Here is a 23,071-nt window from a genome sequence, read left to right on the forward strand (position 1 = left end):
TTACAAAGTATCTGTGTATATATTTTCAGTTAGTATAAGTGGTATTTTAACAATTTAAATTTCATAAAATTCATATGTGTCGAATAACAGCTCCTAGCATATTGCATTATACAACTTTTTTATCTAGCTATTTCATGACATTTCTTTGTAAATTTTTTCCTGAATTCATTTTTAACCCTTTTCAAAAATAGTACCTTTCTAAAGTATATCTCAAAGTTTTATTTTCTCCTTTCTGTTCTTCTCCGTGTTGTATATGGTTTCCCACAGCTGAAAACAAAAGATGTAACTAGCTGGAACCATTGCAGAATTTTCATTTGATTTGCCTCTTCTTTTTTTTCCACAATCTGAGGAGAGTTACAATGCAAAATCCCTCCTGCAGCAAAGTCTTTAAAATGTAGAACAATCAGCAAATCTACCAATTACTTGTGCTTAGTGTCCCTTGTTATTTTTATTTTAAATTCTCTCTTGAACTGTAAATACTTTTCCATTCATAACGAAAAAAATAGATCTCTTCCACCCCCTCTTAGTTTATGCAATTTTTTACAAGTCTTCACATTTAACACTCAAGCCTCATGCAAGCGTGTTAGGTTATTTTATATAAGCTCATCCACACACTCATGAAGGAGCTCAAAATGACAATGTGAGGAGACAGGTAAACCAAAATAATATTCAGTCCTGATTGCGGGGACTGAACAAGCCAGAAAGTTGATGTGCTGTCACCTTACAGTGCATGTCAGATTTCTACAGGGGTTTTGAGCTGAAAAAAAAGCAGCAAACGATGCATGCAGAACAGATAATTGAAATGTAACTGTAATAACAGAAGTGGTCACATTCATGGCTTAGTAATAACGTCATTGCTCATGAGGAACATGCCTGTTCCACATCTATATTGCAACTATTTACCGTAACAGCAAAAGCCTCATATCTGCCATTAACCATTTCCTTTCTCTGGAGTCCCTTTAGAATTTGCAGCGTACAAGCTCCTGTTCACTTTGAGCCACCTTATATCTGAGATGCCCATGCAGGAAAGGGCACCCAAATGTATGGCTTGGCCTTAGGCTTCATTTGACAGATCTCTTTTTCTATGCAATGGACTCACAGGCTGTGTCACAACCCAGTGGCATTTTTTATTTCCATCCCCAAATTGTTTCGTGTGCTCAATCATTTTGCTTTCACCTAAGAGGTAGATCATTAAGATCGTTTGTTCCTACAGCTTAGTATATGGCTATTGTCACGCTATTTATTCCACACCATGTGATTAAACAGCCCTTTTCCTTATTCAGATAAGGTTTAGTGCAAATATGTATTGTAAGAGAATAAATACCATAATCCCCTTATATCAATAGTGGATACCTTCCTGGAGGACACCGAATAATTCAGAAGTACTGTGCATACGATAAAGAAAACATCATCCAAAATTTCCTTTTGTGGAAGAGGTTAAAAACCCTGTTTAAATACTTTGTTTCTCACTGGCCCAATCTAATTTAATTAACAAGAAATCAAATAGCTTTTTCCCATTTCTAGTCAGTTTTGCAATCTCACTGCATTCACTTTCAACCATGAGCTTTCTCATCCCATCTTCTCTCTTTCCCACTGAGCAAAGGGAGTGAGCACACAGTGAGTGGGCATTATGCCCTTCTCCGAGGTGATCCCACCATGAGCATACAGGCTCTGAAACGTGTGAAAGACCTGTCCTCAGGTGCCAGATGTGTGGTTTGGATGGCCCGGGCCATAGTCCCTGAGACTGTCTGTAAAGCACGGGTATCATTGTGGTCTTATACGGTATTGCCAAGACATGCGCATTAAAGGTTATGAAGCAGCAGCGTGTCATGATGATGAAGACAAGGCATTATCTATGATGAATGCTGGTTCACAGCACGTTATCACACAATAGTTATCACAGTTATTATTTTTATTTCTTTTCCCACTAGTGATGGTTGAATTTATTTCAACCCTCCAGCTGACAGGTTTTTTTGTACTGCATTTGTAGGCAATTAACTGCCCTTAGGTGCAGTGTAAGAAATCATTTATTCTTGGTCAGTCTTTATGTGTTTAAGCTACTGTGTTTATTTCAAATTTTGAGAGTTTTTTAGCGAAAAGTCCCCTCGGCTAATTTATTGTCTCCTGCTGTGGATCCCAAGAGATGTGTACAGCTTAAATCAAGAAAATGTATTTTATCAAAATTAAAAGTGACTTGACAGAAGCTTTCACAAAGGGTGTAAATAAATGACAGAATGTGTATCTATTGATTTCCAAAACTGGAGTCCCTACAGACCAGCCTACTAGAAAGAAATATACTTGCACAGCTGGAAGTAATTCTCTACAAGTATTACTTCTGTCACATGCCCACTGATCAACTATGTCTTGTGATAGAAAACACTAGGTGGAGGTTAATGTGTGATCTTACAAACTCCTTCGCCCCCACCCCGGATGCCCCACATAATTCCATGTCTTAAAGACAGGAAAAGATTCATCAGTTCTGTCATAAAAACTCGTATTACCCAAATAGTACCCAAATACCAGTATCTGTTCTTCTGACTACAAAGATATGGAGTGAAAGCAAACAAACATCTAGAGGAAAAAGACATCCTTAAGATCTTTTCTTAGATACCTTGAGGACTGATAAGTTGCTGAGGATGATGGACACAATTTAAAGCTTATAGATGCATTAGAGAGAGCAAGGGACACACAGGGTAACCATACAATGAAATCTTGTTTATAGAAATCTTTTGGAGAACTTCTGAAAGCTGAAATGGGAAAAAAATTGAAAACAAACAAACAAACAAACAAACACAATCATTCCATGGAAATTAGTCTGGAGCTTCTAGGCCCTTTAGAGACTTATGAAAGGCATCTTGTTACAGCATCAGGTTGAATGAGAGGTAGATGCAAACAATTGTTCTTAGACATAAACTGTTGATCAAGTCTGAGGCTAAGTTTAAATCCAGCTGCATCTAGGCTCTTTTCTGAGAAGGAGTTTAGAAAGCAAGGGAGGCCATTCTGAACCCTGTGACTCAACAGGAGGGACTTTCTCTACCCTGTCACATCTCCTGTGCCATTATAAATCACTCTAAAACAACTCTCGCCTGATTCTCCTTGGCATATTTCCTCCATGCAGTAAGTAACAGAGTGAACCTTGCCATTGAATTCTTCATGTCACACGTTTCTTCAAGTGATCTAAGCACTGTTCTGTGGCAAGCAGGACCCTAAATCACTCACCCGCAACAAAGGCATCTCAAGAGGTCTCTTCTTCAGTCTTGTGCTCAAAGTAGAGTTATACCTGGGATCAGACCAGGTCGCTCGGGCCTTTAGGCAGTTAAGGCTTCAAATCCTTCAAGGTGGTAAAAGTTCTCTGGGCCCTACTCCCTGTCTTTGTGCATAAAAAGCTTTTCCTTATCTCTATCCCAAACCTCTCTCGTTTCAGCTGATGCCACTCTTTCTTGCTGTCCTACTAATTACCCTGGTGAACAGCCTGGCTTCAGCACCTCGATTTCCTCCCTATAGGCATCAAGGAGCTTTCAGGTGCCCTAAAAACATCTCTGCTCTGAGCTGAACCAGCCGTGGCCTCACAGCCTCACCTCACACGGTGAGTGCTCCAGCCCCACTCTCTCAGTGGCCTCCCCTTAACTTGCCCTGTTTTGTTGATGTCTGTCCTGACTTGCAGGGATGCAAGGGGATCAAAACTGGACGCAGGACCCAGCTGTGGTCTGACAAGTGCTGAGCAGAGGAGATAATCCCTGCTCTTGCTCTGGGCTTTTGTCCTTGCAGAATTTGATGTGACCCTTTTCAGCTCATTTCTCCTCCCTGTTCTGGTCCCTTTGGATGGCCGCCTTGCTCTTGCACATGTTGACTGGCCTCCCGGTTTAGCATCATCTGCAAACCTCACGATGGCTCTCCTTCGCTTTTCCCATACCATTAATGAATAAATTAAGCAAGATACATCCCAGGATAGACCCCTGCTATACCCCACGCGTTGCCAGCCTTCAGGTACGACTTAGTAACTACTACCCCGTAAACTACTCACTAAAAATAAAATATTTTGCCTGACTTGTTGTCCACCCATTCAGTGACCATATTGTTCTGTCTTGGAGTGAGGACTTTGAAGTGACTGTGTATTCAATGTGGTTAGTAGTTTTTTCCTTTGTGCCAATGAAGTTATTTAGCATGCATGTCAAAGTCCATGTCTGTCTCTGGTACATACAACCATAATTCTGTATATTTTTTTAGCATGCATTTGCCAGCAAACATTTGAATGCAAGCTCCATTGACTTTTCTTCTGTAAACTGGAGCTTCTGTAGCACTCTTTGTAACTAACTATGTTGGCAGATTGGCATTTGATTTAGCTGGCTTCCTTGTGTTTGTACTATGAAGAACATCCACAGCTGGAAGCACTGGTTCTGCATCTGTGTTATAGACATTCATATGTAAGAACAAGTGCACGATGAATGAGCTGTGTTATGCACATGTGAAATTGCACATGGCAGGAAATAAGGAGTCATTTACTAATTAACAATGAGCACAGTAATATATCAGTAAGCACAGCTAGAACAGCATCAGAGGAAAGGACCAAAACAGAGTTATTTCTTTGGATATTTTTTTTCTGTAATACTCTGTATCAGCTATACATATAAGAAAGTTAGTACCAGCAAGTAAAACTGGTGACAGAGAAAAATGTCATTTTTAACTTTTTATTTCAGGTCAACTGGTTGTCAGCAGTTTTTCTAAGAAACATCCTACAGACATTCTGCAGTGCAACATGTTGGATTATAGTTTGCTTCTAGTGAGTTAGGAAAACCAATCTGACAATCCTAGACAGAGCTGGTTTAGACCTTTATGTTTAGTATTGCTTTCAGGTATTTTCTCCCCAACATTTTTGAACTTGCTTTCCCTCTCTTAGGTTACTAAAAAGTAGTAAGATGTGGTTTAAATTAGATCTTCTACATATATACTGATAATGTGAATGGATAGACTATGTAACTCCTGCTGCTCTGGCAGGGCCAAAGTCTCCTGGTATCTTAATATATTTGTATTAGCCACTTGCAATATAATGGTTGCAAACAGCCAGAAAGTCAATTTGTGTTAAGGTACAGATGCTACAAGTCTTGAAGGGGAACTGTCAATGTTTCGTTAGCATTACCATGGACTCTGCCATCATTTACAAACATCAAAGGTGCAGATGAAATATTTTTCTGTTTCAATTTTTATTATTGAAATGCCAGTGTCCATGAAAGTGGCAAGATAGCTAAAAAGGTCTGCCTGTGTTTGGACAAGCAGCGCCTAATTCACAGAATCATTTGCAGTTATTTACAGCTTGGACAACATTTGTGCACGTGAGTGTGTATGCACAAGAACTCCAAGAAAACAAGTGTTCTGTGTCCACAGAGGGTGACCTAGCTGAGCATCCTACCGTGCTCTCTCTGCCTAGTCTAAGAAGTGCTGACAGACAGCTGGCCTGTCTGCAGCCCATAGTTGATTGCTCCAGCCCTTATCTTTGAGTGGAAGAGTGAAGCCAAGGACAAATTCCCCTCCAACATACTTTGAGCAGGGGATTTTTCTCCATTCCTTGTATGTTCCTGCACAGCCATGAAACCCAAAATGCATTTGAGCTCTTTCCAATTCCAATATTCCATTTTGTAGTCTGAACTTGCTAAATCCTCGCTTCAATACACCTCGTCTGTCACATGCTATTGAGTTTACTGATACTATTGCTGCTTTCTCAAGTGTTGAATCTTTTTTCACGGGCCAGAAAGAAGAAAATCAATTCCAGAGGCCCAACAGGGAATTAATTTGTCCTGATTTCAGTAAGCACTATTAGCTGCATACTGGCATCAGTTTTGTTCACCAGATCAAAGCTTTGGTGCCTTAGAATGCTCTTATGAGGGACATAGGGGAAATGGCGAGGAATATTTTCTTTGTGGTATACTGCAGCTGTCTCTTTGACATATTTGTATTTGCTTGTATGTATGGATAATGATGGCAAAACAGGGTTTTTTGATTGTTTAGGTGCATGGTTGCAGTATTAGACTTTCAGCTACCTGCTCATTTTGACCTTTCAGATTTGAAACTTGTATGCATAATGTCATGTTTTAATTTAACTGGTAAGTTAGCTGAAGTATTTTACTTAGTTTTGTCTTTTTTATTTACCTTTTCAGTAGAATAGAAGTCTTTCTGACCAACTGATACAGTTTGAGGAGCACAAAAACTATTTGAAAAACGGAATCTTAGATCAGTTAAAGAAAATCTATCAGAAGACTAGATGGCTGAATAAACAAAAGAAAAAGCAGAAATAATCTTGAGTTGTGCTGGGTTATTAATGATAGGTTATCCGTACACAGAGTTCAGCTGAACTCCACTGCTTTCAGTGGTATCATATTATTGAATTTTGTGAAGGGTATGGACAAGAACCTATGAGTTGGGAAAACAAAGTAGTTAAAGTATTTAAATAATACAGATCTCTGGCAGCTGTAGTTTTCCTCTAGTGTGTCCATGTAGTAACACAAATGTTTGTTTGCCCTGAGTCTAATCACTACTGCCTTTCTGAAATACTGCTTATTTCCTGAAATATTGTTTATTTTTCTTCATGATAATATGCAACTGGGATGTTTATATGTTTATATTTTTAGATATAGCCACTGGAAATCTATCTGGATTATATATAAATGTCACATATGTATTTATTTTTTTTCAATTTCTACTGGACAAGCTTCCTAGGGTTTATATAAGCTTGTATCAAATTTGTATGTAACATAAGGAAAAACAGTTTTTATATATGTCTCTCTATCTATCTGTTTACCGATATATCTGTGTTTTTGAGAACAGATTTTTATTACAAAATTCCCTTTCACACTAATTTTCAGATACAAATCCAAGCATATGCTTACTGAAAAACATCTGTCTACCACTAATTTTTACTTCGCACCTGTCCCAACTGAGTTGTGAGCTAAAACAATTCCTGCAGGCAGAAAAGAGAGCAGGTTGAACCAGAGCAAGAGACTGTTTGTTTGTTGTGTTTGGTTTAGCAGAAAATACAATTTTTATATTTGTTATTGCTTTTCCAGTTGTCTATTTCTGACAAAAGTGTGAGGAAAAGGAAAGTGGAAGAAATATATCTAAAGTCGCATCTTTCTAATGTGGAAACAAGTGTAGAAGAGTTTGGCAAAGGCCTCAGTGAATGGAGCCAGGCTGTAGGTCTAAGTCTTCTGAACTCCAGCTGAGCACCTGTTCTTCAATTTTTTTCCTGGTGTTTGACCTCCTCTCACCTCTTAAAGGGACTCTATTGCTCCAATTTTGTACATATTTTAACTGCTTTTCCTGGAATGCTAAATTGGGTCAAGAGTCTTTCAAATTGTTTCCATGATGGATCCTAAAGTATTTGGTGAAAGTTGCATCACTCACTCTTTACATCTGGAAACCTCTGCCCCTTAACAGCTGCTTCAGGAAGCAGAGGCATTTTCTGCTGAGGTCCTGGTGACTCCTCATGCAATTTTATTATGGCTTATGACTCTTCAACCTCAGCCCTCAGCCTCAGTCCTCAGACCTGCTAAGCTTTTGATTAATCAAATGACTTACACCTATAATCACTTTGTTGAGTATTTTATTTTAAGAGGTTCACAAGAAGAAAAGGAGGAACACAGTGTGTTGGTGGAAAAAAAATGGCTGGGTTAGAAACAAATAAAATTGCTGTCCATTAGCTGGTGCCTTATAGCAATTCCTGAACACTATACCGTAGAAAGGTAGAAATGAAAAATACTAATGCCCTGAACAGACTAAACAGCACTAGATAGAGCAGTATGTCCAAGCTGAAGGTCCATAGAAGCAGAAAGGTTATTGGAAGGAATTTCAAATACCATTTCCATCTGTGTTTTTCCAGACCACAGCAGGTCAGTTGAAGCACTTGCTGCATTTATTAGCTGTAGGTTAAAACAGAGAGAGTAACCTGACTTTGAAACAGTACTATCAAAAGACGTAAACTGTTCTCCAAACTCAAAATGTGGAATACGTAATGGAGAGGCTACGAAAAGAAGTTTGGAGGTAGAAAATGGTTTGTAATTGATTTCATCTTGAAAGGCTGATTTTACAGTTTTGCAAGGCTGATAAGACATCACCTGTCATTTGAATCTGAGGCAATAAAGGTGAATTGAAAGATTCAGAACTGATCTTTGAAAATACATCTGAAATTTAGCAAAAAGGAGGCAGTTGTGAGGAGCACTGTAGTGTAACATTGTAGTTATGACCAAGAAGTCTGAAAATTAAGAGAAAAGTAGAACAAATGAGTGGGCAGAATTCAGAATTAACTCAGGCAGGCACAATATAAAGAAACACATTCACCATGACAACAACTGACAGCACAAGGCCCTGCATTAATTATGAATCTGTGTAGTATTTATGAGAATTGGGAATTAATGGAGGAAACACACTTTATCAGAAAGAACTGATGGAGCCTTTAACAGAGATAATTATTTCAGAGCCTGAGATTTATGAACAAGCTCATCCACTCTTCAGCTTTGATTGTTATAGTTAATTAGACATAACATGGTGAGGTTGTGTGTGGTGGACACTGGCTGAATAGAGGGCATTGAGAAAAACATGTTAGCATAAGCAAGGTTTCTTTCTTTTAAGAAGACATTGAAGTTTTTAATAAAATGTCAGCAACTTTTTGGTATTTTACAGTAACATGGTTATATTCTGGTCTGTCAATCTTTAGCTCACATTTACTCATTTAAGGAAGTCTTGGGGGTTACAGTTACCAGTTGGTCATGGACACTGTACTAAGAATTAGATTATGTTCGTTCTTTCAATTTCCTAATAGCTGTAATACTGTTAACAATGTTCTCCAGATACCTAGAGCTTTTGCTTTCTTTTTTTTTTACCTTTTCTGTCTCTGAATTTAACATTAAACATAAATGATTCAACAGGAAGCATGAAGAACTGAAGATTTTCAGTGTAGTGAATGTAGATTTCAAATATTTGATTACAAAGTGAATGCAATGTTAACAGATTTGAGTTAGAGAAGTAAATAAATACAACAGGAAAGATAGTGAGTCATTATGAACCAAGATAAATATGCATGAAAATGAATGAGAGAGGTCGCTATTAGTGGAGTTCATGGAGTAGAAAAATTGTGAAACAGTGCTACAGATCCCATCTGAAATTATGAGTGTATAGCTGCAATGAGATCCAGGTAGAAAGACTGGGTGGAATCTCATCTGGAAAGTCCTTCAAGCAAAGGCAAGGAAGACAACAGAGAAAGGAAAAAAACCCAGAAGAGTAAGGCTACTAGTCTTTTTACCAGGGCCTGTAGTGACAGCACAAGGGGCAATGATTTTAAACTGAAAGAGGGTCGATTTAGATTGAACATAGGGAAGAAATCTTTTACAATGTGAGTGGTGACACACAGGAACAGGTTGCCCAGTGAGGTTGTGGATGCTCCATGATTGGCAGTGTTCAAGATCAGGCTGGAAGGGGCTCAGATCAACATGATCTAGTGAAATATTAGTCCCTGACCCTGGCAGAGGAGGTTGGACTAGGGACCTTTAAAGTCTTCCCTGGCACAAACCATCCCATAATTTTGTGTTTCTAGACAGTGTGACCTTGAAAGTTGTATGCAGACAAACAAGCTTAATAAAATTCCCAGAGAAGGATAAAAGATTTTGTTCTGGCTCTGCTTTATTTGGAAGGCAATAAACTAGCCAAAATCCAGTGGTTGTAATTGCCACTCTGAATTTCTTCTCTAGATGGGCCAGATGCCATCCTACTGAATCTGTTGTTTTTAAGATGAGTTATCTAGAGTTGATACCTCTTGTATTTAGCTCACTCTGTGCTTCCTTTTATAAAATACACTTTTTTTTTTTTAATTTCCTCATAGTGAGTCTTGGCAGTAGCACACAGTTGCAATGATGTTTGGGTTTTTTTCATGAGAGAAAGTTTTACAAAAATGCATTTCCTCTGTCTCAGTTAAAGGAAAGGTTTTCTATTTCTATTTCTATTCCTATTTCTATTTCTATTTCTATTTCTATTTCTATTTCTATTTCCATTTCTATTTCTATTTCTTCTTTACATTATTTATATTTGTTTATTTTTATTTTTATTTTTATTTTTATTTTTATTTTTATTTTTATTTTACATTTACCTCATTATTATTAATATCATTGCTGCTATTATTACTGCTGTTATGACAGATAAAGGAAACTGGAGTAGACGATGTGCCAGTTGAGCTAAATAAGATTTCCAAACTTTGGAATGTAAGTCTGTGTGGAGTGTATGACTCTACAGCCATTTTGATGCTCCTTTATCTGTTTTTACCCGAGAGCTGGCTTACTATTTAGCTTTAGGATGACTACAGAACCTGCAGGTCTGTGACATCAGTTGGCCATCAGATGAAGAGTTCAACATTCCTTCTGCTAAGTGTTAGCAGAGCCTTGATCTCTCTGTGATCTCAGTCCTTTCCTAAGGTCCAAATACTTCAGCTGTTTGAACCTTAAAGAAAAAAATCACTACATACATTTAACTTCTGCTCCTCTACATATCTCTTATGGTGTGAAGCAGGAGTTCCCCAGTCGGTGTGGTCAAAGGGTAGGAGGATTTCCAGGAGGTGGGGTGGCCAACCCTTGGAGGGCTGACTCAAGGTACGTCAGGAGCCTGCCAGAGGTTGGGCACCAGCTGTGGGACCTGACCATGGGGGAGACCTTGCTGCTCAGGGGGTTTTCAGGGACATCTCACCTGAGAATCAAAATGCAGTGTTGGAGTGAGCGGGCAAGGCTAAACTGTACAACCTGTGTGACGGGGTTGGACAACTCACATGAATAATACTAAAAGTGATGTGAATTCTGAGTAAGAGGCTTTTGAGACAGTGTAGTGAGAGATAACAACTGCACGCCGGGAACAAAATGGTCCAAGATAATCTCTTTAATTCTGCAGAAATTCCATTGTTTCATTCTGATCTGGACTGGCATTGAATTAGATTTAATAGCTTTGAATTAAATTAAATTACATTAAATTAAAATAAAATTAATTAAACAGAGATTTTAATAGAATAAAATAATCCAGGATTTCTTTCAGGTCAGTCCAAAATTTAATTCTGAAAAAAAATCAAAGCTTTTTCTAACAGCTCCTGTTACAAAAATCATACACTACATATTACTTCATCATTATAATCTTCACCAAAATCATAATCAGGTAATTTTCTGTTCAAGTGAAAGAAATACCCAATACTACAGTATTTAAGAAATTGTTCATAGCATTGAAATTCAGTCAAATCCAATATGTCTTCCTATTGTTTTAAAGTACCAAAATAGAGTTTTCTAAGAGAACTAAGACTAGATGGTAAAATTCAGCCGGCAATACACCAAGATTTTTGTGGTTTATTTTCCATATTATTTTGTTATTTCCAGGAAAAATAAAGATTTATCTTATGGAAAATAAAATACCTGCATCCAAAATTGTTTGCAAGACCAGATATTGGGACATTCCCAGAAAGTTCTCTGCAAAGACAATATTCTAATTTAATTTAATAAATGCAGAAAAGTGTAAAACATACCAGGTGAGCAGTCATAATAGATTAAATCACATTCCAGGTAAGCAGGATAGTTTACATTTTAAACAGAGTTGTTAACAAATGAGTATTGTGATGCACTTAAAATGACTTCCTTTGTGCTCAAAATCCAATATTACATGCTAATTGTACCAATGTGCTGCTAATTAACCTTCTTTTTCTGCTGCTCCTAAGAAATGATAGCTGTATCTATAGATTTGTAGAGTGACTAAAATTTGCGTCAGTCCTCTAGAAAAGAGAGTTTTTAAGTGATGCACATTGCGAACATTTTCTTCTTTTTCCTGAGGGACGACAAATGCTGGAAAGAGGTGGAGGGTCACTGACTGAAAAATGAAAGTGTATGAGATGATACTTCTACAGAGATTTTAGAAAAACCTACTTTCAGAATAAAATTAATCCTCATTGTTTTCTTAATTACCATACTTTGGAGTCTGAAATCTCACAGAGGAAGGATGTCTGTGAAGGTACAAGTGTCTTCTACATGCACCGAGGTTGTAGAAGTCCAGAAAAGACATTGCATCTTGGATGTTTCCTTTTCTTTCCTACTCCTCAAATACAGTAACTAAGAAGATTACAAAAACGAGTCAATTGAACCCATCCTGTAACTGAATCATAGTTTATTCTGAGTCTATTTTCAAAAGCTTTTTATTAACATCACAAATTTGGTTTACATGACAAGGTTTGGTGGGTGGAGAGGGCTGCAGAAGTAGCTTCTGTGAGAAGATGCCAGCAGCTACCCCCACATTGGGCAGAGCCAGTTCCAGCCAGCTCCAAGGTGGACCCACCAATGGCCAAAGCTGAGCCCATCAGCAATGGTGGTGGCACCTCTGTGATAACATAGTTAAGAAAGACTAAAGAATTCCATGCAACAGCTGTGAGAGAGGAGTGAGAATATGTGAGAGAAACAGCCCTGCAGACACCAATGCCAGTGAAGTAGGGGACAAGGTGCTCCAGGTGCTGGAGCAGAGATTCCCGTGCAGCCTGTGGTGCAGACCATGGTGAGGCTGGCTGTCCCTCTGCAGCCCATGGAGGTCCACAGTGGAGAAGAAATCCACCTGCAGCCCGTGGAGGACCCCATGCTGGTAGATGTGCTCTGAAGGAAGGTGCAGCACATGGAGGGTCCATGCTGGATCAAGATCTTGTGAGGAGCTGAGGTCCATGGAGAGAAGCCCATGCTGAAGCAGGTTTTCTGGTAGGACCTGTGATTCCATGAGGGACCCACACTGGAGCAGTCTGTTCCTGAAGGACTGTACCCCATGGAAAGGACCCACACCGTAGTAGTTCATCTAGAACTGCAGCCTGCGGGAAGGACCAATGTTAAAGAGTTCATGGATGACTGTACCCTGTGAGTGGCACCCCACAACACAGCAGGGGAAGAACATGAGGAGGAAGGAGCAGCAGAGACAACATGTGATGAACCAACCACAACCCGCATTCACCATTCTCCTGCAGTGACATGTAGAGAATTTGGGAGCAAAGTTGGCCTGGGAAGAAAGGAGTGATGAAGAGAAGGTCAGCTCAAAAGTAGTTTCCTCATCCCCAGAGAGTGCCTTGTTTGTGTAATGCAAGAAACAACAATATATTTTCTATAGCAATACATTTTTTCTGATCATAGTTTCTGCTCATTCTGAAGATTTTTTCTGGATCAAAGATGTGACAGACACATGTGGCTGATGCCTATATCTTCATTGCGTGACATAGGAAAGAGTTACAAAAAGATATGAAGTACTGTCTCATGAATAAACAACTATTTGCTCAAGTTCCTTCCCCTTATGAGAAAATGATCTGCATGAAAACTAAAATAAGGTGAAGAACACAACTGGGAAAAACTGTGAGACAAGAAAGCTCAGCATTCCTAAGCTGCAAGAAAAACATACAGAGACACCTAAAAGCCACCAAAGTGTTTACATTAAAGGCCTTTTAAGTTAGAAATCGTTATGGACATTGCAATCTCTCCATCGTTTTCCCAGCTGTTATGCATTTCTGTACAGTTTAGCATTGACAAGATACAGTAATATGACATCTGGTTTCTGGTGGGGTAAGCCACTGAGAAACTTCCGGGATGAGAGAATTATTACAGCTTTACCACGTTCAGCCACAACATGAGAGTCTGAAGTCCGACCTTTGGGCACTCTCCTCACAGAGCTTCCCAGCAGTGGGGGAAGTCCTCTGCCCTGGGCCTGGCCCCTCTCGCATGAGCTGCCCTCCTCCAGGAGAGCTGGTGACCTCAACCCGGTCAACACCTTTGTGCTCTGGTGCCACCAGCAGCCAGAGCCATCCTTCTGCTCTCTCAGTGCTGAGGCAGCTCCTTCCCTGGAGGCCACGGACATGCCAAATATGCAGCATTTATCTCCTCAGGCTTAGGCTGTTCTAGGCTCCTTATGCTTAAAAATGAACTACAAATTCCTTTTTTAAGTACTGAGGGTGTCTGATGCCCAAGGGGAGCGTGGGGGTAAGGGGAACATGAGTCAACCTTCCTGCCAGCACCTGATACCTGAGAGCAACACTGGCCTTTCTCTGCCTGTGGGTAGTTTTCTGGCTGGAGAGACAGAAATCTCCAATATTCACTTTGTACTGTTTAATTCACACTGTTGGCATGTGACAAGAGTCAAAATATGAATAGATTTCTTCAGGCTTGTGGGAAGTATCTCAGAAATGGTTAAAGAAACAAGCATAGGGGAAGGGTAAGGTAGGACCTCACTATTTCTGAACACAGGGAAGATTTAGAGGCTATTTAAACAGGGATCCTGTCATGTTTTTTTCTATTCTTATTTAATTGTAATACCGGGCTGGAATTAGTCAGTTTGGATTTTATGGCTGATGGTGTATTGCGGTTGGCATAAACAGATGCTCAGCTGTAGGAAAGAAACCTACAATGGTTGCTCCTGATTTCAGGCTAGGAAAATTAAGTTTTTTCTTTTGAGACAAAAATTGCTTTGAGGCTCAGTTCTAGGAGTGCTCGCCATTGCATCTATATTAACTTCAGATAATAGAGTAAGAACGACTCCAGGGAACACATTTACAGAGGACCAGATGATGTCCTAATTTCTGTATAAGGCAAACTTGCTCTAGTCTGTAGAATTAGAGTCGTGCTAAATCAGGCAGCACCTGCATTAACTATAGTTTGTAAGGAATGAAACAGTAAGACTGGACACCCTGTCACTGCTTGTTAGCAGAACTAAAGCACCTTCTTTTAACTTGCGCACTAGCTATCTCTGACTAAAATTCTAAATCTGAATTTTTCTGAGTTTTTAGAATTGAGACAACTATTGCTTAGCAACTGGATCCTTGCCTTTGAACAAAGAAAAAAGAATTAGACAAGTGTGTAACTCATGTCAAGACCAATTCAGCAAGGAAAGGGAAAACTTATTAGAGGAGTGGCAAATGGAGATGCCTTTGAGAGGGGAGAAATGTGATAAGTTAAAGGAATGTATGTATACCAGTAAAGACTGAAAACCAGAATAAAGAAGCAAATGCACCGAACAAGAGGCATGTGAGGACATTGACAATGGCATGCACAGGTTAAAGTGTAACTTTGGCAAACAACTGTAAGGTAAATTACATGTAAGTGAACTGGCATTGGAAACAGGAAGAGCTGAAGCAAAAAGCAATCATTAGAGCACATGCTGGGGTCCATCTCCCTGTGACAGCCAAACGCAGACCGAAGTCAGCAGGCAGGGATGTGCGCTGGATGAGGATGAGCGCACCAGAATACAGATTAGTCACAACAGTCAACCCAGCAGCAACAAAACAAGCCTTGCTGTTGGAAAATAATGTAGGCAGAAGGTTGAAAGCCAAGGTCCTCAGCAAAGGGTGATACTAGTGAGTCTAAAAGAAAAATCAAGAGGGGAAAGGAAAAAACAGCTATAAAAAGAGAGGCAACTGTAGTCAAACAAAATGCATTTCTTTGGAAGTGGGTGTTTAAAGGCGGTCCTTGAAAAATAAGCTTAACTAAGGCCAGCATGGAGACAGCATAAGTTGGCATAAGTAGTGCCTGGATACTACTGTGCAGCTAATTGAGTTTTTCCAGTTAGGCATATTCACATTTCATGAAATAAAGGTGAATAACTTTCTTTGGCCTGGACAAATCCCTCTTAGTTAGATTTTTTTGTTGGTGTGCATTTCTTTCGCATGTTTTGTTTTACTGTATGCAAACCCCTGAGCAGAATGACATTTCCTCCATTAAGCAGGAAAAAAAAATATCGAAATTGAGCTGTTAAAGACTCCATGGACAATCTTTTTTCTTTGTATCTGGGAGTGTATTAGCTCCCAAATAATTGGTAGGTGTATCAAATAGTCAGTACGTGTGTCTCTATCTTTTCATCTGACCGAATTTTAGCCTTTGAATTCAGCTGGTGCACTTTTATGACCTCACTATATCCTCTCGCTGTGGTCAAAACTGAAGGAAACAGAATGGCTTCTCTGAAGCGACTCCTTGTAATTGGTGGTGCAACCTCCCCTTGTCAAGTCTCATAAACTTTAGGTTCATTTGAGAATGAAACTTCTACATCTTTTTTTGCCTTTCTTGCTGCTGCTGTTGCCTGCCGAAAGGAGATCTCTGAAGAAAGTCATAAACTGTGTGGATGAGACTAATTGATTTCTTTCACTGTCAGGACATTGGTCAATCAGCTCCCACATTTGACAGAGAAAAAGTCCCCTTTGCACTATGGTAGCCTTCAGAGACAAAATAGCACGGGAACGTACTGCACTACAGCACATAAAAGAACCCCAGCAGCTCTCAGGCTTTTAACTACCATTTCTAGCTGTACCTTTGCATCATTAAAAGGACTTGGTTTTTTTTGTTGTTTTTGTTGTTGCTTTCTCCTATTTTTTTTCTCTCAAGATTTGACACAAACTTTTCCTTGTTCCTTCTTACCATACACTTTGTTTAATTCATTTTGCCATTTCCTTCACCACACTTGTCCTGTCTTTCAAGAGTTCCCAGGTACATTGCACTTCTTGGGTTTCCAGTTATGGAAAGGATGCATTTTGGACTTCACTCCCTCTGCGAGGCTGGTTTGAGCAGGCTGAATACTAGTAGCACTGCAGTAGCAGCAGAGCACTTGTGCAGCTCAACATTGAATAAAACACCTATGGCCTGCTGTTGCCAAGGTTTGTGCAAACAGCTAACTAAAAATTTGGAGGCAGTAGTAAGCCCACATGTCAGACATGTCTGGCTTATTTGCGTATGCTATTTGTAGTGCTCTTTTACCCTTCCAGATCATGGCTTTATCCTTTATGCTGCATTTTATTTTGAAAAAAAAGAGACTTTTCACTCTAAATTTTTTTTCTCTTTTTCCTATACTGAATTAACTTTCTACCCAGAAGGCCATTAGACAGTTCCCCAGGGACAGTCACCTATGGAGTGTCTTCAGCAAGGCATGTATCTCCATGTGAGTGTAGCTCTTCAAGGAACGTCAAGCTCATTGTTGTATTTTGCCTCTGAGAACCTGCTCTGAGAGTGCTGTGACCAGCCACGGAGCTCTGATTATCCCTACGAAGTGGTGTCTGGATGCAGAGAAGCTGTGCTCTGAAGAACAATGAATCAGAAAGGTTCACTGGGGAGAGTGGACTCATGAATTTCACAAGAGAAATGCTCTTTCTACAGCTGTTGTACTCACCTGGCAAAACCTCAGTTTTTGTCAGTGATGCCTGTAATGCAGAGTTGTTAACAGATTTGCAGAGATATCTTTTGCTGGAGTCATTTATAAACGTCTTCACACCTTCACACTCACAAGGCTCATGTTAGGACTTGTGCTGCCTTATTCATACCACCATAGACACAGAGAACCATGTTTTCTGCAGAATGAGTTAATGGGATTTAGGAGCAGAGACCAAGTCTTCATGTACTGCAAATCCTGCAGTAGACTACATCTTCTTTCATTACTTTCCTTGCTTGGGAAAGAAAGCATCTTTAACTGCTTTCTTCTTGAGTTTATGAAATTTGATACTGCTAGTGATAAAGTTGGACACCATTCTTTCTTTCTAATGTTCTCAGACTGACGTAATAGTTTTTTCCAGTGAAGTTCAAGGGGATTAATAGTCATGGCTACAGCAGCAGTGTGGAGGCCTGCAGAAGTAGTCACTGACAGAGGGACAACCCTCTTCCAGGTGGAACAGAAAGAAAATGAGACACATTGGATTTTCTTAGCAGAAAAGCAGATTTCCACTGTTTATGTTCTTGAGTGGTGACATCATGGTGCTTTGTTGTTGCATGAGCCCTAAATGCAGTGACTCTCTTAACCTGCTGGGCAGCTTTTCCTCAGCAGCAGTATTTCATTAACCTTCCTGGGGTTATTCTTTCTGATCTCTCATTATAGCGATCAGTGTGCAGATTGTTAACATTCTGCCTTTGCAAGTAGAAAACATTCTGTGAACTCCCTGGATTTGGTAATGGGAACAGCATGCTAATGTTAATTATAGCAAAAGCATTCATGAAGCATTTAATGACAACCATCTCTGTATGTGCTGGCTTTCCAGTCAATACTGAATTACGGACCTTTGCTACTATTAAGACAAATTTGGTTTTAATATGGTGTAGACACTTGACATTAAAGGATGACATTTGGTTATTCCTAGCTAAAATGTGTTGTCAACTTGTCATATACTTTGCTCAATAGATTTTATAACAGTTTCAGTTACATTATCTAAATAATTGCTTTTATTTCACCAATTCAGTTTATGCAGAATAAGCCACCACTAGGAAAAGGAAGATTTCACAGTCAAGATTTAAAAGCAGAAGATTAGTGCTTTAAATCATACTAATTTAAGAAAGATGTTGAATTTATTTTGCAAGAAGACTGCAGCTACAGCTTCTGTGCTTAGCTGGGCTTAATTGTCCTTCACAGAAGAGCATCCAGTCCCTGGCTTCTTCATGTCCTAGGCCAAAAAGCTGGTACGTGTAAATTCCTTCCTTAGAACAGATGAAGTTAATTTCTGTATATGTCAGCTTGATTAAAAATAAAATATTTGTTAGCGAACAGATGTTGAAAGATTTTTTTAATTGGGAAGCTGCATCTCAATAATTGCTGCAGAATAAAGTATCTGTGGAATAGCAGCCCACAGCTGTCAGCAGTGATGATGTGATCCAGTCCACACCAGTTGAACAGGGATTATAGAGAAAGTATAGGTGTACCTTTATTTCAGTAGTGGGTTTTGTTTTGTATTGTTTTTGTTTTTCCTGAGAAAAGGGACCTAAATTGATAAAACAATTAGAGATCATTGCCGTGGTTTAGGAGACTGACAAATTGAACCCCCTTTTAGCTTTAAAACAGAACATTACCAGGCTGATATTTCATTGGCAGCTTACTTTGTGGAAATGTTTAGTTCATGGTTCAATTGCTTCCACTACTTTTAACTATGTATGCAAGTCAATAGTCTTTAACAATCATATCCTAAATTTGCTGTGATTATGCAATAACAAGATGCTTACGACAAGGTTACCGACCTAATTGACCAAGCAAAGCCTGTCAATGGGCCAAGCTCAAAGGGTTCTAGTAAATGGGGTTATGTCAGGCTGGTGACCAGTCACTAGCGGGTTCCGCAGGGATCCATCTTAGGGCCAGCGCTCTTCAGTGTCTTTATAACTGACTTAGACTCAGGACTTGAGGGATTGCTTAGTAAGTTTGCTGATGGCACTGCTGTCAACACTCTCAAGGGCACAGGCCCTGAAGAGGGTTCTGGACAAATTGGAGAACTGGGCAATCACCAACCACATGAAGTTCAACAAGGGCAACTGCCAGATTTTGTACCTGGGACACAGCAACCCTGGCCGTACATAGAGGCTGGGGGACAAGATGCTGGAAAGCAGCCCCGCAGAGAGGGATCTGGGGGTTCTGGTCAATGGCAAGCTGAACATGAGCCAACAGTGTCCCTGGCAGCCAAGAGGGACCCGTGTCCTGGGTGTATCCAGCACAGCATGGCCAGCCGGGCAGGGAGGGGATTGTCCCGCTCTGCTCTGCACTGGGGCGGCCTCACCTGGAGCACCGTGTGCAGGGCTGGGGACACAGGGTAAAAAAGATATTAAGGTACTGGAGAGCGTCCAGAAGAGACTACAAAGTTGGTGAAGGGTTTGGAGAGGAAGCTGTATGAGGAGCGGCTAGAGTCACTTGGTTTGTTCAGCCTGGAGAAGAGGAGACTGAGAGGAGACCTCATGGTGGCTACAGCTTCCTCACAAGGGGAGGAGGAGGGGCAGGCACTCAGCTCTTTGGTGATCAATGACAGAAGCCCAGGGAATAGCAGGAAGATGTGCCAGGGAAGGTTTAAGCTGGACATTAGGAAAAGGTTCTTCACCCAGAGGGTGCTGGACACTGGAACAGGCTCCCCAGGGAGGTGTCACGGCCCCAAGCCTGACAGTGTTCAAGAAGAGACTGGACAACATCCTCAGACACACGGTGTGACCCGTGGGGTTGTCCTGTGCAGGGACAGGAGTTGGACTCGATGATCCTTGTGGGTCCCTTCCAACTCAGGATATTCTGTGATTCTATGATTCTAAGGAGCTCATGCCACACCTTTGTGATTCAGTCTTCAACGCTGAGGAGAAGGTTGAAGTGATCACACTTGAATGCTCCTCAATAAGAGGTGTCAAAAATACAGCCTTGATACTACTTGCCAGGGCCTTCATTTGGTCCTGTCATATCTCCTCATTTGCCTTGCTGAGAAATTAAACTTATCACTGTATAGCTGGTTCTTTCCACCATTATATTGTTCCCTCCCAAGTTGTCTGTTTCAGTTTCTCACTAGTTTGTGTTGCCTTGTGGAGATTCCTCCTCAAATCAGTCTCATTCTGGCTCCTTGGCTTGCTCTGATTCTCGGTCCTGCATGGTGGTATAACAATCCCACAAGTGCAGTGCTTGGGCTTACAGCAGATCTTAGGATACAGAAAGAAATAAACACAATGGAGTATGCATTTTTATTCAAAATTATTGTTTTATATAACTCAATAATCTCCTCTCTGTTTGGTTCTCCAGACCTCCTTTAATGGTTCTATTTTCATTCCTTTCCCTTGATAAATTCATGTTACCACCCAAACCAATATTCCTTCACAAGTTATTACCCAATAACTCACCTAGCTTTCCTTTTCTTAGGTCTGGAAAGGATATTAAATTGCTAATTACCTTCTATTGTAGTATTGGAAAATATTTACTCACAAATATCAATCTTTTCATGGGAAGGGAGAAGGTAATGGTACAATTATAATCTCACCTTATTTTTTGATATCAAATCAGAATGGTACCTATTTACTGCTTTCAGGCATCCCATTTTCTCTGAGAAAACTTCATCATGTTACTTTATTGAACTGCCTTTACACTTATCAAGATTGTGGCCCCCAAATCATGCAATGTTTATGTTTCCAGCTGCTTGCACAAATGACAAGGAACGTCCTCCAACAATGCTGGGGTACAAACTTTACTTCCACAGTTCATATAAGAGGGCTTGTTACTTCCTTTGCTTCCCATCTTCCTCCTCTTCTTTCACTTGGAAATTTTTACAGGACCTTCTTTTTTTTTTTTCCCTTGGCTAGGGTATAAGACTGTGTAAGGCTGAATGGTAAACATGTACTTAACAGGAAACTTGGTCCTCATTTTACTTACACTTCATTTCATCCCTCAAAATTCTTAGCACAAGATAATGGGGTTTTTACCCTGCTTGACACAAACCATGAGCAAAACGGAGTATGGAGCTGGTAGGTTCCACCACTACTAGAAAGACCTCCTCTATACTTAACCATCTCCGTGGTACAAACTGGGTCTTCAGGGCTATCACCACTGAGATGCAAACACCTATTGAAATGCAAATGAGCAGCTGCCCAAAGGCTGAGCAACTGTTGCATGACTATTAGGAATCTGTATCTTGTTTTGTAATTGGATGTAGGATGTGTGTGTTTGCCTAACCTTTCCTAAACAGCGGAGACACTTTTCGTTTCAGTTTTGAATTGAATCTGTGAAATATGCTTTGCCTGGAAAATACACTGAAATTCAAACACAATTGTTCAGTCTATAAAATGCCAGTCAGCATAGCAAGGTTATCTTGTTTAATTGGGGGCCTTTCTCAAAGGAGCTCTATTAGGCATGTTCTTGTCTCATTTGATGCATCATATGGCTATTTTACAGTGCCCTGTGCCTCGAAGCTCAAGAGGCTGGGCCATCCTTCACAAGTGTCTGTAGTATTTCCACTGCCCCAATTATTAAATGGAGGTCTTTATGCTTCTATAATTTATTAACTGCTTAATCTGTTTGGTGCTTATGCATGTGCTCATTAGGAATCTCTACAGGCTGTGCTGAAGATTAATAGTCATAATTGCTCTGGGAAGCTGTGTGTCAGTAAGTGCCCCAGGAAGTGATTTGCTTATCCTTTTAATTGAACAGGAAGGGGAATGAGCAATAATATAGTATGAAGAATAGTTACAAGATTGCACATCTTTCTTCGTCTTCATGTATGTGGTCCTGTGTGGGGCTTAATCACACATGTTGAGGGATATTCTAAGGCACATTCCAGTCATGAAGACCATGTTATATGGTTTGTTAGCTGTGGGTTTATGTGGACTGAGGGACCTTTTACCATTTGTACCCCCATTACTACATGGGGTTGGAGTTTAAAAAGTTCCTATTATTAGCATGCCCACAGCTAACACTATATTCAAACAAGCATGCAGGCCATCAGATGGACTCTGTGAAGAGAGACTGTAACTTCATCCCTAAACTCATGAAATAGCATAAAATTACTTTGAAGCAGCTCAACAATCACAAAAACAGGTGTGTATGAGGAATAGAGAACAAGATGCATTCTATTGTTTAAGGCTACTTTTTCTTTTTTTTCCTCATTTTATGTGCAGTTAATCCAAATTTACTTTCTTGTCTATGGTTCCATGAAGAATACCGAAAGCAGTGCAGATAGGAAATGCATGTTCACAAAAAGTAAATTATTGCAGTGCTATTGACTTTGTTTGAATGTATGAAATAAAACTATACCCTTCTCTCTTCCCAGGCTCATCTTTACTCACTAATTCTCTACCCCCTACCTCCGAGCAGCACAGGAGGACAGGGAATGGGGTTTGCAGTCAGTCCACCACATGTTACCTCTGCCGTTCCTTCCTCCTCACACTCTTTCCTTGCTCCAGCATAGAGTGCCTCCCATGGGAAACAGTTCTCCATTAACATCTCCAAAATGAGTCCTTCTCATGTTCTGCAGTTCTTCACAAACTGCTCCAGTGTGGGCCTCTTCCATGAGTGCAGTCCTTCAGGAACAGATTTCTCCAGCCTGGGTTCCCTCCAGGGTCACAAGTCCTGCCAGCAAACCTGCTCCAGCATGGTCTTTTCTCCCCATGGGGCCACAGGCCCCACCAGGGGCCTGCTCCAGCGTGGGCTCTTCTCCATGGTCCTCATCTCCTCACAAGACCTTGGTCCAGAATGGGCCCTACATGAGCTGAGCTTCCTTCAGGAGACATCTACCTGCTCTAGCGTGGGGTCCTCCATGGTCTGCACTGAATCTCTGCTCCACCATGGACCTTCATGGGCTGCA

The sequence above is a fragment of the Caloenas nicobarica genome, chromosome Z, assembly GCF_036013445.1.
Source record: "Caloenas nicobarica isolate bCalNic1 chromosome Z, bCalNic1.hap1, whole genome shotgun sequence".
NCBI classification, from domain to species: domain Eukaryota; kingdom Metazoa; phylum Chordata; class Aves; order Columbiformes; family Columbidae; genus Caloenas; species Caloenas nicobarica.